Source organism: Ctenopharyngodon idella, chromosome 5 (assembly GCF_019924925.1).
Source record: "Ctenopharyngodon idella isolate HZGC_01 chromosome 5, HZGC01, whole genome shotgun sequence".
NCBI lineage: Eukaryota > Metazoa > Chordata > Actinopteri > Cypriniformes > Xenocyprididae > Ctenopharyngodon > Ctenopharyngodon idella.
In genome coordinates, this window is record NC_067224.1 from 8,994,698 (window position 1) to 9,011,379 (window position 16,682).

A 16,682-nucleotide genomic window follows, 5' to 3' on the forward strand; every position below is an offset into this window, starting at 1 on the left:
CTAATTGTTGTTGAAAACCACCAATGACTCTGGGCTCTTATAATAAACAGGGCTATGTATTTTGAGAGGCTTTAAAGCATTACTCTACATTTCATTGAACCTGGCACCTGGCCTCCGATGACACTGCTAAAGCACTTAAGACAGATAGAAACTGCGATTATGTCGCCAGAGAGGGTCATCGCTGTTCGGATCAGAGCGAGGTGACAAAACCAAAGTGTTCCAGTCACCTGGTTCTTGATAAGAAGCTCTGGTGGTGTGAAGGTGGAAGCTAGTTGAGTGTATGTGTGTGTGTGTGGTCCTGGTAAACCCTATGTTATGGGGACAAAATGTCCCCACAAAGATGGCAATATCCGAAATCCTTGAGGACATTTTTTGGTCCCCTTGATGAAAACAGCAAGTGATGTTTTTTGAAAATGTAAAAATGCAGAAAGTTTCCTGTGATGGCTAGGTTTAGGGTTAGGGGATAGAATATACAGTTTGTACAGTATAAAAATTATTGTCTATGGAAAGTCCCCATAAAACATGAAAACCAGTGTATGTGTGTGTGTGTGTGTGTGTGTGTGTATGCGTGAGTTCATTAGGCTAGAGTTGAGGGAGTCCTATGAGGTTGCAAACAAGGAAAGGGTTCCTCTGATTACTGTTAATTACCTGCAGGGCCTTATAACACACACACTGAGTACGCAGCAAGTCTGAGCACACTGCCAGGCCACCCCTGAACTTCCTTTGGGTCTACCCTCATTTCCTCTTCCCGGCCATGAGTGATGAGAGCTGTAATGAGATCATGTTAAGTGTGTGTGTGTTGGGGGGGCAATGCTTTCTTCTGGTAATCAAGTATATGCTTCGCTTAGAAGGTTTGTTCCTAATTCTGTTGATTTCCCAAGTAAAACGTTAGGAAATAATCAAAAAGGCTTTTTTTCTTTTTCTTTTCTTTTTTTTTTTTTTTTTTGCCACTTGTATTTATAGCTATAGTGGGGGGAGAGGACTGGATGGAAAGAGGAGCCTTCAGGAAATGTTGCAAGCCAGATTCAAACTTGCGTTGTTCAAATGAGACACACCACAGTTCAAAATTTTCTCAGTTTTAGGCCTACTTTTTATTAGTTTTATCTGCTGGGAAAGAAAGTCATCAAAGTTCCCAGAACATGCGTTGTGCAGTGTATCTGAACTGAACTGAAAAATATGGCCCATATCCATAAAACAGCCATGAAAATCATAGGAATAAAACAATATGAGCCTGTACAAACTTTATATGAACAGGCAGTGATGAGAAGAGCAATAAGTATCAGTACTGATTCCGAACATCCTCTTTTAGCGAATACCAGCTGTTGCCATCGGGAAAGAGTGCCAATGTGTAAAACTAATAGACTGAAGCTTTCATTTGTTCCTGCTTCGATAAAACTGCTGAATTCTACCAAAAACAATGCACCTATAGTACTTTAGCACTTTTCTGTGTTTTGCACTTTACATATCTTGTATTTTATATCTATATACTGTTGTGTTTTAATGTATGTTCTTACTTGTTTTGTTTGTTTAATTGTCATGTTATTGTATGGTCAGAGTAACACTGTAGCACTTTGCCCAAGACAGATTTCCCTTCAGGGACAAATAAAGTTTATCCTTATCCTTATCATCTTCTTTCAAGACAGAACAAGTAGCTGAAGTTTGTGAGGATTATGGCATTAAGTCATTCATATTCATCATATTCAAGTGTTGCTGTTTTTTGTTGTTGTTGTTGTTGTTGTTGTTGTTGTTGTTGTTGTTGTTGTTGTTTGTTTGTTTGTTTTTAAGATTAAGTGAGATATCCTTAATCACTTTACAGTGAACATGATTTAACCAAGTACAATATGTAACAACATTCTAATCAACCAATTGGATTTGAGGGACAAGTTTACAGTCTATGTGAAGTTTAACCAGGGTTAGGTGCTCCTACACAAGTGTTATTCACCTATCATTTCACACATTTGATTTTAGTTATGGGTAGGGTTAGATTTAGGGGTAGGAATAGGGTTAGGAATACTGGCTACAGTAACAAAGATGTCAGTAAAGGTACCTTCTCGTTCCTCTTTTTCTTCTGGGCTGCTTTTCTAATTATCAGAAAAAAGGAGCCAGGAAGGAAATGACATCTCCAGCCTCCCTTGAGGGTGTCTTATCAAAGTGCTGAAATGCAGACACTAAAAATATCTACAAAGGTGTGCACTATGCCATCAGCAGGTTACAGGGTCATCAAATTGGCAGCGCTGGAGAGTTGTGATATGAAGATTCATCATGTCTTCACTTCTGTAATGAAATCATCTTTAATACACCAACAATGCTGGAACTTATTCAGCAGGAAATTTCACAAATGATAATACTGCTAGCTATGAAGGAGTTTCATCCTTCTGTCTAATCTTCACTTTGTCGTCACTTTAAATTCAGCTAAAACAAAGACACCAGACATCCGGCCATGGCACGCAAACAGGCGCACAAGATCCCACATCATACAATTCTCAATCCCGTCTCTGATGACAGGAATGTCTTGGATCTTAAGCAGTGACCCAGACATTTGCAGGCCTTTCATTTAGGTCTCACCCCAAACGAAGCAGCTGGGCCATCAGGCCTCATTTCCCCTAACTCTGGTTCTGCAGGCTGGCCAGAGCGCTGGGGCTTGTGGCAAGAGACCTGGCCAGCGTTTCCGTACTGTAAGCTGTGGTCTCTAGGGTAGCAAGGCTCATTTGCTAGCTCAATGGAGGCTGTCTCCTGCCCTGCGCCTCACCGCACTCTCCTTGGACTGCAACACGTTTCTTTTCTTTGCTTATGAGGAACAGAGAAGGAGAAAGAGAGAGAGAGAGAAACTGAGATGGAGGGAGCATGATCGATGGAGGGGCAAAGCTTTAGAGACACAAAGACAGACTTAAAAGAAGGGTGCAGAAAGGAGAACACTGTGAGCTATACATCATCATCATCATTTTTACATCGTAATTTATAACAAAAAAAAAAGTGGTACTGTTATGATTTTAGCATAGTTTTTTTTAAAAAAATACTATGGAGTACAATGTTAAAAGTGTCACGGTATCCCGGACGAGCCCCCATTTGTCACGGCGGCTCGCAAGCCACAACAAAGAAGGAGACAACACGTTGGATCATAATCAAAAAAGGAATAACATTTATTAAAGTAAGAATAAAATAAGAAAAATGACTAAACGAAAACAAAACAAACAACTGAAAAGAGAACAAGAATGATACGAGGAGAGGAGAGTGAGCGCCATCACAACTGAAGGGAAGCATTTGCCGGCATCAGCTCCAACACAGGTCCTTAGCCATAATGACGTAATGATGTCACTCACCCTAACACCATCCTGCAAAACAAACAAAGGGAAAAAACAAACAAGCAACCCACAAATATAACCCATACTGGGTTCATAACAAAAGAAGAATATGGTTAGCATTCACTGGTTTATTTCAAAGTAACGTAACATATCTTGTCTCCAACAAATGTCATGCTTTGCTCGCTGGTGCCCCAGAGTGGGATGCTAGTTTGCTGATGTCCCCAAAAAGGTTCTAAACTGGCTGAACAAGCAAGACCAAACGGTCTGAGCAGAAAGATCTTGATGGTCAACCAGCTTCAGCAAGTTCCACCAGTTTCCACAAGTTTTGCAATGCCATTCTGGTCACCAGCTAGACTAGCTCCAAATCAGCACTAACCACCAGCCTGGTTCAACATATAAACTGGTCTGATACCACAAATGTACCATGGCACTGTCCCAAAACCTTATCTTGTGATAAATCTGTAGTTTAGCTTTAGCTGAGGTTCTTATTGAGCATGTAGCACCTCTGATCAGAGATGGCAGTTGTTCTGTTGCTATATTGTGTTCTTCTCCAGACACATAATTAAACTCTAATTTTGTCCCTCGCTTAATCCACTGTCCCCAAAAATCAATGTTGCCCTGTCTGTCATGCTGACCCATCACCCTTCATACCATCTGCTGCCCCTCGCCTATAATTCCCTCTGTTAGTGCTTTAGGACCACTGTATGTCTGACTGCCTACAAACAGCACATACAGTTGCTCAGAATAACTAGACATTCTACAATGACCTGGTTACACACAAACACACTATAATTAAAAACAATAATAATAGACAGGTAGCACCTTTAATGACAGTATCAAACAAGTCGCAACAAGTTCTTTTTATATTGCTTTCTGTGCACCCTTTCTTGGCATTTGTGAATGTATCTATCTGCACGTGTTGAGGAGAGAAGAAAGCTAAAAGAACTAGCCCGAGCAGGGGAAGTGGCCTCCCCTCGATCCCTTAGCCCTTCTTTGAAAAGCAAACTTCAAGCCGGGAGTGTTTACCTTGGCCAGGGCAGTGGCAGATCGATGATCTGCAAAGTGGATTTGTTATTGCCTTGTTTGCCTTGGCAGCCCTTGAGAGCAGCCCACTGATTGCCGCCCCAGATGTCTACAGTACGAACACACACACATACATAGACAAATTCATATATATCTATACATTTATACACACACAACGTGCCTCAACAGCATCCAAATTTCTGGTGTCTCTGGAATATTTTTGAGTCTGTGAAGTTCTGCCCAATGGTGGGACATGATGCTTCCAGAGTCTGCATGTTCCCTATATTTATACTTCCTCTCATCCCAGTCCACCATCCTCTTATCCTGTCATTTGTCACAGAGCAGGGGTTCTCCATCGTATTCCAGGACATCTACCTTCCTGCGGAGTAGAGTTCCAATTTTAATGAAACACATCTGATCCAGCTAATCAAGGTCTTTGGGCTCTCTTGAAAAATGATAGGTGGGTGCTGGGATTAACCTCAACCAGGAGCCGAATTGAGCATCCATGTCACCATTTGGGAGATACATTATAAACTTTATCAACTTAGCTAATAAATATTAATTAGGTGCTCACTGATATTAATTTGGTGATGTTTGCCCTGTAGTTCTTGTTGAAAGGCATATAAGTGGACGCTATAGACAATTACAGCTTACTGCAAAACAGCTAGTTGATCTTAAAGTTATAATTTTATGCGAATTTTAGGCTACAAATTTTCCTTTACACATTGGCTGAAAATGTTAAAATATAATGATTATTCCCAAAAAGTGTGGGGACAAACTTAGAAGTTAGGGAGAGCATGTCCCCCGGTTATAATGGTTGCTACACCCCTGCCTGTCCCAGTGTGAACACTGCAGAGGAAGCAGCTCAGCTTTAATCTTGTAAAGACACACAGATGGATCTCCTCTTTCATGGTCTTCATGACCGCATCCTCATCATTGGAACTGGTAGAGCTGTAATTTCCATCCACTTCAAAATGTATTAAATATTAGCTTATGTTAAACTGGACCAACATTGACTTTATATTGAAGATAATAGACAGTAAGACTGCTGTTCAAAGAGAAAAGTGAGTTGTGTGCGTGTGTATTGGTGCAATGTCTCCTCGCTTATGCTGTCCACTCCAACTCTGCCAGACCTCCAGGGTTTTCAGGACTCTGGCCTCAACATCGAGGGCTGAGTTGGGGGCCTCTCTCTGTGTCTGTGTGGCCAAATAAAAATAACCTCTTGACACTTTTATGGCAGGACACAGTTGTGTGGATTTATGCTGCTTGTTTTCGCACAGTTTAAAGTGAGACTGTCCAGGGCCAAAGGCTTATAGCCTCTGTCAGCACATATTAAATGTTTATGCTGTTTGTCTCACACACTTGTCCTTTTATTTGAAACCAATTGACTCTTAGCCTTTATGCTAGCAATTCTGATATGCACCCTATTGAGACAAGTTGTGACATGGCCTTCAAATGAGAAAAATACAATTTCTTCTTCTTTTGTTAATCTCAGTAATTAAAATTATGTGTGGTATCCAGTAATAACTGAGCCAAAACAAAGAGTGAAATTGTCAATGCTGTCATAGAACTTGGTAGAACTGAATTTTCCAAGCAGGACACATTCTTGGATCAATATCCTTGTTGGCCATGGAAAAACATTCCTATCAACCAGTTTTTTTTTTTCTTTTCTTCTTCTTCTCACTATTCTTTACCTTCCAAACAAGAATATGGTTCCCTACCAGAGGTCCACTACCAACATTAACAAACTGTCTGGTTTTTCAAGAGCAATTTTGGGTTTGGTCTTAAAACTTGAAAGTACCAGTCAGGTTAGGTCACAGGGTCTCATTTATGCTTGTGTATAACTCTACACCCTGTATTTATCTCGCAGCATATTAGTGGAGGCCTATAACACATTTTATTATTGTACATTCTTTAATATGTTTGGTTTTTTTGGTGTATTTTTTGCTGACACAGCACGATGCATTTATTGTGGTAATTGAGGTTAAACAGTTTTATCAAAGCTTGCCATATGGCCGTTGAACCTATAACCTCACCTTTACAAGCACAGATCAAAAGCAGATTTGAGAGTTGAAAGTTATGTGTATTTATTGTGTTTAAGGTTTATATCACACTGACTTTCAGAACAGGCTAACCGCAAAGCCATAGATTTAAATCGCAGGATCCAAAGAACCCATAATAGATCTCATAAGGGTGATATGGATTTATTGTTGAGGAGTAATGAGATTATTTAAACATTAATATTTAAGCAGCTTCAAGCATAGTGTCTACTACCTACATAAGCAGATGTATTCCAAAAAAGCATCCTAACTGAAATGTAACCACAGGTGACTGATTTGGAACACGCAACTCTTGCGAAGATTATAAGAAACTCAACTCACTATTGATTCCAGCAGAGTTTGAAGTTAGCATATTGCTAAGCTAACTGCAATAAACACAAAATGACACATCAGATTATGCTTTTTTTGTTGTTTTAAATTATATTATAACAATTAGAACCTATTGATATTTTTTTATATGTAAAATACGTCATTCTGAATAAAGTATAAGCTGCAATTCTCTCGGCTTGCCCGCCATCTTGGATTAATGTTTTTCACTGAGATTGTTGCAGTGCATTCTGGGATTTCTTTCTCTTGGAAGGATCCATACAATGTTGTCAAAAGGAGGTATTTTAGAAGGCAGCATAATATTGCTGCTCACTAAGTTTTGAAACAGTGCTATTGCTTCATAAGAGATTATATTGTGCATTTTCTTTTTCCACAGATATTAGCCATACGATTCAAGGGAAACCTCTTGGAATTCTAAAAAAAAAAAAAAAAAAATTAAAAAATGAAGCTATTCTTTCGTCTTTCAGTCACGTAAACACAAACAAAATGGCTCATCTCTTTGTGTCGTGAAGATGCTCATCAATGGGTCATATGGGATCTCTGCTGTGTGTCTTGTTTTCTGTTTGGATTTAGCTGAGAAGGCAGACTATCCAGCCAAACAGAGCACACACTGACACCTGGGAGGCATATGACACCTCTTCTGTCACTGCGAGTATGTGTCCCAACGGTGCACATACACGCACACTGACACACACAGTTTTTTTTTTCTTTATCCTAAACATACTCTGCTCATTTTGGACAGGCACAGAATTTAAACTATTAGCACATCTGTTGACGGTTGACTAGCAGGTTTTACTGTAGGCAGGACAGGGGGCTTTACAGGGGGAACTGTGAGGAAACGTGCTGATGTCCAGTATCAGGCAGCCATCAGGTGGGTCTGCCCTGCAGCCCGTATTAATCATATCACTTTCTCCTTCAGAGCACATGCTATGACAGCCATCAGAATGGGCATAGCTAATGCACTCTGACAGGGGTAGTGTGTGTGTGTGTGTGTGTGTGTGTGTGTGTGTGTGTGTGTGTGTGTGTGTGTGTGTGTGTGTCTGTCTGTGTGTGTGTGTGTGTGTGTTTCAGGTAAACCCTCAGTTATAGGGACAAAATTGTCCCCACAAAGATGGGAATATCTGAAATCCTTGTCCTTGTGGGGACATTTTTTGAAATAGTTTTATTATAATTTTTTTTAAAAAGGATCTGTTAAAATAGTATTAATATTTAAAAAAAACATAGCCTCTTTTTAAACCTTTTTTGTTCAAGTTTTAAAATGTCATGTGGTAGCCTATGACTCCCCAAAAACATAATACCTAAAAATTAAAAATTCATGAAATTTGTGAAACTCATGTGAAATTTATGGATTTTTATCTTGAATTATTTTCAAGATAAAAATTATCTTGAAAAATATACTTAAAATAGTGTACACTTACATGTATTTAGGGTGTTTGTACTTGATGGTTTTGGCACAAGTATTTTAAACAATTTTAAAAAAAAAATATTTATATATCTTTATCACCGACACTCTCATTGACCTAGAAATTAAAAGGGTACTTCACTTAAAAATGAACATTCTATCATCATTTAATCACCCCAGTGGTGTTCCAAACCGAAAAGATTTCAGAACACAAATGAATAATTTTTTAATTGTATCTCATTATGTTTGTCCATCCATTGAAAGTCAATACAAAGAAGTTTCAAAAAGTTCATAAAGACAACATGTGAACATGTGAATCAAGCCATTTAGTCCAAGTCTTCTAAAGAGGCACAATAGTTTTATATGATGAAAAGCTTGAATTTCGGCTTTTATTCACATAAACATTGATCAACTCACATATATAGAACACATCAAGTGTGCAAGCTCAACCGTGCATGCTGTCTAGGTAGGCAACTCACTGGGGGTTGGGTTAGAGCCAATATTTCAATGTACACTTCACTGCACTCAGTTTCTGTGCGTCTCACTTGCCCCTCTTGCACTACAACTGTATACACTTTTATTCACAGATTGTGGGCATGAGTTTATTGGCCTTAGATGTTCCTCACATTGTCGCTCATCTGAATTTGTGTGGTTGTATGCTGGGTCTGAGTGAAAGTGATCTGTCATGTGTACCCACACACACCGAGTGTGAAGTGTGAAACCAACCCCCCACACTCCAGAAATTATTCTCCATAAACATGCACAAAAAGCTAGTCTAAATGTACTGAGGTGAAGACCATATTGATGCAAGCAAGCAGTGTCAGGAGTCTGCGAGCTTGCTGCTCTGGGACTATAATAAATGGTTTGTTACATTTTGTTGTGTTGACGGAATATAAACATCCAACGCCAGGGCTGGTGAAGCTGAGATAAACTAAAGTGGTCATTAATCGTGAAAGAGGAGCGCAGCTGAGGTGCCAGAGTAATTAATGTAACAAATAGTGATGGCTAGAATGAAATGAGTGTCACTTACTTTTCTTCTAGCACCATTTACATTTCTCTACACATTCTGTAATTGATGTGTTTAGATGTAGAAAAATGTACACAGGCATAAGCTCTCTCCATACACATACAGAGATAGACACAAAAGCCATATGTTTTTGGTGCCGTTCTTCCCCTTTTCCCTCCTGAACTGTGAACAATAATGCTATTGTTTATAATGCCGTTTAATAAATCATTTTTATTTGTTGGTGGACTGAGTGTGATGGAACTGTTCACAATAAATCTCCGTTAGTGGGTCCAGATGAGAGACGTGCTAGTATTGCCATCCACCGATGTGCCTGCAGAGTACATTACCAGTTCAAAATAAACATGCAGTTGCTCCATCAGCTTTCTGTGTACACCACTTTCACCAAGAGCCATTACTGCCTGGGAGGGTGAGGACTAACAAGAGCTTGCTAGGCTTTTGCTAACTATTTATTATTGATGGTATTGCATAACTTTAGTACACCCCCAACCACCCCATTGATTCATAACACTGGAGACAGGAGGGAGAAATAAATTGTCGGACACAAGTTTGGTGGTCGCCTCATTCTGAATTGGACTTGCTAGGTTAGATGGCATAGAGATAGATAAATTGTGATGACTGAGCTGGGCTGTACGGTTGTAATAGAGGCTCAGACAGCTTGCCCTCAGACCGCCCAGGCACTCACTGTCCGTTCAATATCCACCTGAAGCATTTATATAACTTCTGGTAGTCAAAGTGACACAATGACCGCTTCTGAGGAAGAACTCATCACTGGAATTTATAAAGTTTGCCTGGTTTGTGGCATCACATCTTTGAAAGATTCTCTGAGTTTTATTTGAGGCACTTAGTAGCAGACAAACAAAATACTTTTGAGCCAAATGAACGTCTGTGAAATAATTCGTATTTATTACTTTTGGACAGGCATAAATTGTGATTACAAAGTCTAGACATGTTTCCGCTAATTTCTTTTGTGTTTTCTGTACAGTGTTTGAATTGCAACAGCGCTCTTGGCGAGTCCCCCATGAACACTAAGTACCAACCACTCCCAGCCCCTTTAAGATGTTAAACAGGGGTGAAAGAAGCATACTGTAAACTACATAAAACAAAAAGTTTAACACACAACCACGCTCAACTAATATTTGATGTGAAAAACTTTTAAGAACTCACATATAGCCTATTAAAAGGCATAATGTCAATGCGATTGCAATAATTAGACAGATTTCAACTCAATGAAACAGAACGGGACCCCCCAGGTTTAATGTTTTTTGTTATTATAGGGGTCCAGTACTCTCCCAGCCCCTTTCAATTCAAACACAGTGTCTGTACATCCGGTCTACAGCTGAGATTTTTCCCCACTGGTCTATTGCTGTGTGCTGTAATTGGTCACTTTTTGAGGGTAGCATGGTGGCACAGTGAGTAGCAACGTCGCCTCAAAACAAGACGGTCCCTGATTTGAGTCCTGGCTGAGCCAGCAGGCCTTTCTTTGTGAAGTTTGCATGTTTTTTCCTGTGCTGGTGTGGGTTTCCTCCTGGTGTTCAAGTTTCTCCCACAATAGGTGATTTGGAGAGAGTATTGCCTGTAGGTATGAGGACACGTTGTTTGAGAATGGATGGGCTGTTTTGGATGATCTGTCTGGTCAGTGATGTTTGCCCACTAGTCTTAGTTAGTTATTGGTTAGGTTAGTTAAGAAGCCTGTTATGAGCAACTGATGTTTGGAGGCTGGAGACTTGATGCTGGTAATCAACTTCTAAAACAGATGCTGGTGACTGGCTAAGCCTGCTGTTAAACCGACTGGGGTGTTTAGAATCAACAGTTTCGATATTTCTAGTAATCATGAAGATTTTCATAAAGTTGTGGTCACATTCGAGAAATTTTGGTTAAATTAGCTGTTCAAGCAAATCAAGTTGTTTTCTGTTGGTTTCTGTTACTCGAATCTGCATGTTAAACTTGAACTGTGAAATCTGGGTGGGGAAATCTTTCGCCCTCGTAAAATTTGCAATCATGTGGATTTCTAATGAAATGACTGGTTTTCACAGAACAATGGAAAATGTGACCTCACCTTTAGAGTTGGAACTAAACTCTGCACTATCCTTCTCTAGGACAGTTCCTAAGAACAGAGATGGAAAGAGTCTAAGTTGGGTAAAATAACGCAATTAGTCTGTCCTGTGGCTTGAGCTGATGAATAGTCATTGAACATGCTAATTTGGAAAACTAGAATATTCTCCAAGATTATTGAGGTGAAAATTTGAAATTTGAGTTATGTTTTAACTTGTAGTTGAAATTGTCCTTAGTTGTTGGCAACCCTACAAACTTTGGTTAGTTCTGTATAATGGATGGCAGATCTTCAAGTGCTGACCATGACCGAGGACCAAGTGATGACTGAACCAGCTTAACTTAGTGAATGCTTGTTTTGTATTAACTGGATGAATCTGCAGTGACTCTGCAAGGTCAGGTCTGGCCTATGCAAAATTCATTTTGTGTTGAAGAACTCAGTAGCCCAAGAACAGAGCTGCAGTACAATGTGCTAAGGATGGCTTTTTGTTCTCCCAGTCTTTCATGAGGTGCCGGACATGCATGTGTAACTTCTGTACACTTTAAAAGCACACTGTGATGCCCTTCGGCATAGAGGAGAGCTATTAAAACTTAGAGAAGACATCCTCGCAAACACACACGCATATGCGCACATAAACAAACATATACACACTTAGCTGTGGGTGCACTCCCCACCATTAATGCTTTGAGTTCAGGCTCACCTCCTTCCCCCCTCAATATATTGCTTTTAAGATGACTTTGCCGTGTATGTATGTGTATGTGTGTTCGTGAAGGAAGCAAGCTGAAAGGCAGATGCATTGTGTGAATGGGAGCGTAAGTAAAAAGTCTTTTCACAGATGTCAGTTGATGGGATTACTCACACTCTCTCAGCCTAAGGACAGAAGTGAGAGAAAAAGAGAGAGATTTGGAAAGGAGAGGGAGAGAGAGAGAGTGTAAATGATTTAACAGCTAGCTTTCTGAAAGCGCTGAAGATCAGAGATCGTGTTGTGAACCACCCATCATACTGCTAATCCAGAGGGCTCACATCCGCATTAACACCCCCACATCACACGAAGCGCTATTGGAGGCGGTGGCTGCCAGGATTTTTTGAGAAACCGGAAAAGAGAGGAGTTTGTTTGAAGGTCTGGCAGAGAGTAAAGGTCCAGTAGAACAAGATGATGTAGATGTTGATGGAAAGACAAGAAATTTATGAGAAAACTTGAGGCTGCTGTCTCATCCTGGTCTAGATCAAGGCTTGACTAGATCTATATCATCTAATCCCGCCTCCTACATGTGAATAAGCACACTCTAATGGAGCTTTGTCGAACTCTATAACACAGACATCCAGCATTACAATTTACGCCTGTTATTTTAAGTTGATAAATGTTATTTCAAAATGGCAGAACACTCCCTTTCCTTGTGTGATTTATATGGTGGGACTACAAGGAGGTGTTGACTTTACACTGTTTCAAATTAATGTTATTTCTGTTCTTTAACTCCTGGGGGTCTCAAACTGTAGGACTGACCCATCAAAGCCAAATGTAGGTGACTGTGCAGCTTTATCAAAAGAAAATAGTTATCTCCCATGTAAAAATGTGATCAAATGGAGCAGAAGTGCTTTTGAAGTAACTGAATTGGAAAGCAGTTTTATCATAGTGTGTTAATTTAGGTGTCCAAAAGATACAGTCACTGTTGGAAATTGTATTATTGCTGCAACAGCGTGGAAAAAGAGAGATGTTGCTTGCCTCTTCATAACATTCTTTACAAACCTATGTGGAAATTTCACTTGCTTAACTCTTTCCCGCCAGTGTTCTGGAAAAAAGATGCCAGTCAGCACCAGCATTTTTTATCATTTTCACAAAATTTTTGGGATTATTTTTGTGTGAATATCTGAACATACAATATATCGAAAGAACGGAGCCTCTGCTTTTAAAAATAAATAAATAAATAAATAATTCTTAGCTTCATAAATTATTTTCTTATCAACACTTGAATGTGTGTAAGATTCATTAAAAAAAGCAACACTTTGAGGAAAGAGCTGAAAAAATTGCATTTGTGTCAAAGACTAAGTCTGGATTTGATTCAGAACAATTATCAAAATATAGATGGAGTAGATCGAGTCCATCAACACCCCCAAAGATTGCACAGTCCTATACCTCTTTGTGGGTTTGACATTTAATTCAGTAACATTATGTTTTGATTTATTTGCTGTTAATGTTTGATGATCGCGTTAGCTTACATGTGCGTAAGCAGTGCTTCTATCACTTGTTTCTGTTTCTTCTTTGCTTGTTTTTGGATCTGGAGATTCTGTACTATTTCAGAAGATGCATAATAGTGCCCCCTACAGTATAGACCATATGCGCCAGAGAAACAAGCACAGCCATCTTTAGAATTTTGTCGTTGAACTTCTGTTTTTGCGGTAGCTCTGTATATTTTTATGGCATTGCTGTTGAAGAGTAATTAGCTGGTAAAATGCATTACTTATTGTAGAGTGAACAAAAGTTATCATGAGCACTGTAATGTTTGAAGCGGATGTCACAAATGTCAGTAGACCGGGAAGATTTTAAAGAAAGGGGTTCATTCATAAATCCATAAGATCTTACCTTCATGCTGTGGAAATACAAACCGGAAGACAGAACACAACGAGCGCAATACTGAAAAGGGGAGGGGCTACATAAGATCTATAACAGTGAAAACATGGATTGCCAGAAAATTCTGTCAATGGCGGGGAAGCGTCGTTTCATAAATGACGGAAATTCCATCAATGGCGAGGAAAGAGTTAAGTTTTAACCACTTGGTTGCCAACATCTGTTTTGTTGTTTCTTTTTATTTTTTATGAACAAAATGACATTGATGATAAAATGGCTTTTTACTACTTTATGTATAGCTACAATTGGAGAAAAGACAATAAATGAGGCAGAGGAGAAGAGTGAAAACAATCAGAAAATCTTATTGGCTGGATTCAAACTCATGACACCCACATCAGAGCATGTGCACTAACTGGCTTAGGCCACAGCTCCAAGTGCTGCTCTTTTATCTCTCTCTCTCGACACATTATTATTTTATTGTGCCACTTTAAAAGCTGGGTGTGAAAGTTACGGAATGCATTCAATATCTCACTCTCAGACAGTTTTGGAGAGGGAAGGAGAAAGGAGACGAGAGGATGAAATCAGAAAAGAGCAAGGGAGACATGAAGAATGGAAAGAAAAACATCTGGGATTGGACAACTCATAACCTCGACATCCAGATAATCCATTTTATCACCCTGTCTTAGGCCTAAGGCCTTAAAATAACTGTAGCAAGTACTGCTTGTTCCTTTACTGTAGTCTGTAGCTCTTTCAATGACAGTGATTATACATTTGAAGACATTTTCAAACATTCAAATGTCTATGTTGTGGGATCCATGTGTTTGCATAGCATACCAGTATATAGGAGTGACCAGGGCTATTTGTCAACAAGAGGGGAATTTGGAATTTGTGGTCGTATTCTGAAATTAGGTAAATTCTCCCTTTCTCAAATTCCATGTTACATTTCTATCTTCCATTTTTTTTTTTCAGTGTTTAAATGTTTCCTGCTTAAAATCTTCTGGAAACACATTTACCTAAAGAAAAAAAGAAAACATTTTTTGTTTATTTTAGCCTATAGTTATATTTATTTTGCTTATTGTGCAATGTTTACATTAATTTATAATATTGTTCATTATCCATAATAAATTATTGATGTGCAAATAGTTATACATTGTAGCTATGTAGAGTTTAGCCACCTAGCTACACTGACATTTAGTTAACAAAGCTAAATGTCACTGCAGCTAAGTGGCCAGAATCCAATTTAGCCAATTTCACTTGATGGAGGTACGATTGCTCGGTGGGTAACACTCAACTTACAGCAAAAAAGCCTTTCCATTGGAGTTTGCATGGATTTTCTCCAGGTTACCTGTAGGTATAAATGTGAATCTGTGTGACTAGCCCCCATCCAGGGTGTTTCCCTCCTCAACTCTACATAGGACAAGCTGTTTTAGAGAGAGATGTTGCTTGACATTAAGGGGCAGTTTACACGACACTGATTTCAACTAAAAATGGAAAACTTTTTATGTGTTTTGGTCGTTCATTTTCATAACAATGGCGTTTTGGGGGCCTGAAAATGCAAACTTTTGAAAACGTGTTCCAAAGTGCACGTTTTTGAAAACGATACCCTTATTGTCTCCGTGTAAATGACAAAAATGTGAATTTGTGAAAACGGTGACGTCATGCGTGGGCGCGTTCAAGCTACAGGCACATCGTTTTTCTTTACAAGGTGATATCAACAACTACTGGCCTGGAATGTATAATACAGTGTTTTTTAATTGTTTCCGTGGATCTGTGTGAATGGGGATCATTTTGTCGTCTGTACACAGAAAACGCAAAGGGGAAAAAATGTTTCAATTTTTAGTACATTGTTGTCGTGTAAAAATACCCTAAATGTTGGAACTAGAACTTCTGATTAATTTTAAACATGAATTTCAAAATAAATTCCTATTTTTCAGTTTATGTTTGTAGACTTCCAGCTTTTAGAAGAGGCTTATTTGATGATTCCAAAAGGATTCTCCAAATTCTGATTCCCAAATTATAAATTCAATTAAAATTCCAGTATATTTCCCCAATGCATCAGTCCAAACCTAATCCAACTACTTTACTTAGTGCTTTGATGACAGAATCACAACTCTGCAAACAGTGCTCTGCAGAATCATCGGCAGACATGCTCAGACAGCTTTATAGTTGTCTGCTATCTGCTGTCCCGCAGTCTGCTTGCTTGAGTGTTTACCAGGAGATAGCAGTGTCTTCTCATCCTCTAGCCCCAGTCATGTTGTCCCCCACCCCTCTCTCGTGTGTGCAGAGGCTGCTGGTTCAAGGCTTTCCCCTGTGTAATACCAGCTGTCTGAGGCTTTAGTGTGTGGCTGAGGGAGTCCAGGCCCCAGGCACAGGTGTAGATAGCCACTGGGCCTCACATCAAAGTTCCTCCAGATAACCCAGCAGTGTTTCATGTGTGAGGTATCTTTCCACAGAGCAAAACGCCCCCCTCTCCCCATACTCCTGCTTTTCTCAATCCTATACTATCTCTGCTGGCTGTCTGTGGGTCTGTGATCCTCCAGACCAGACTACTTCCTCTCCTCCTCCACATTGTTTCAATCTTGTCTTTTTTTCCCTTCATTCACCATGGTGAGTTAGAATTAGAGGTCTACACACCTGACCCGAGCCAGACAGGATCATTGGCGTTTACAGTTCAGATTGGGTTGGGTAGAGTCACACGGTCTGGGCTTCAAATTCATTCCTGATATCAAGACTGTTATCAATAGTTACAGTACGCTTACCGTTTTTCATTTCAACAACATCTCAAATCATGTATTGTGTTTAATAGCATTTTGTGATGTAAATGAATTTCATGGAGATTACATTTTTTTAATCTACTTTTTTTTTTTCATTAAGTGTTAGATTTGCTAAGTGCAGATCTTGCTGAGGCTAATTTCATAGCTAAAT

At 39.4% G+C, this 16,682-nt stretch overlaps 1 long non-coding RNA gene across 1 annotated transcript in view; it reads right to left on the reverse strand.

The window, feature by feature from the left end:
- Positions 1-3,116: 3,116 nt before the first annotated feature.
- Positions 3,117-16,682, reverse strand: part of LOC127512209 (uncharacterized) — a 33,722-nt gene continuing 20,156 nt past the window's right edge. Inside the window, exon 2 of the long non-coding RNA XR_007930151.1 lies at positions 3,117-4,704. This is a non-coding gene — a long non-coding RNA (uncharacterized LOC127512209). The remainder of the gene's footprint in view (positions 4,705-16,682) is intronic.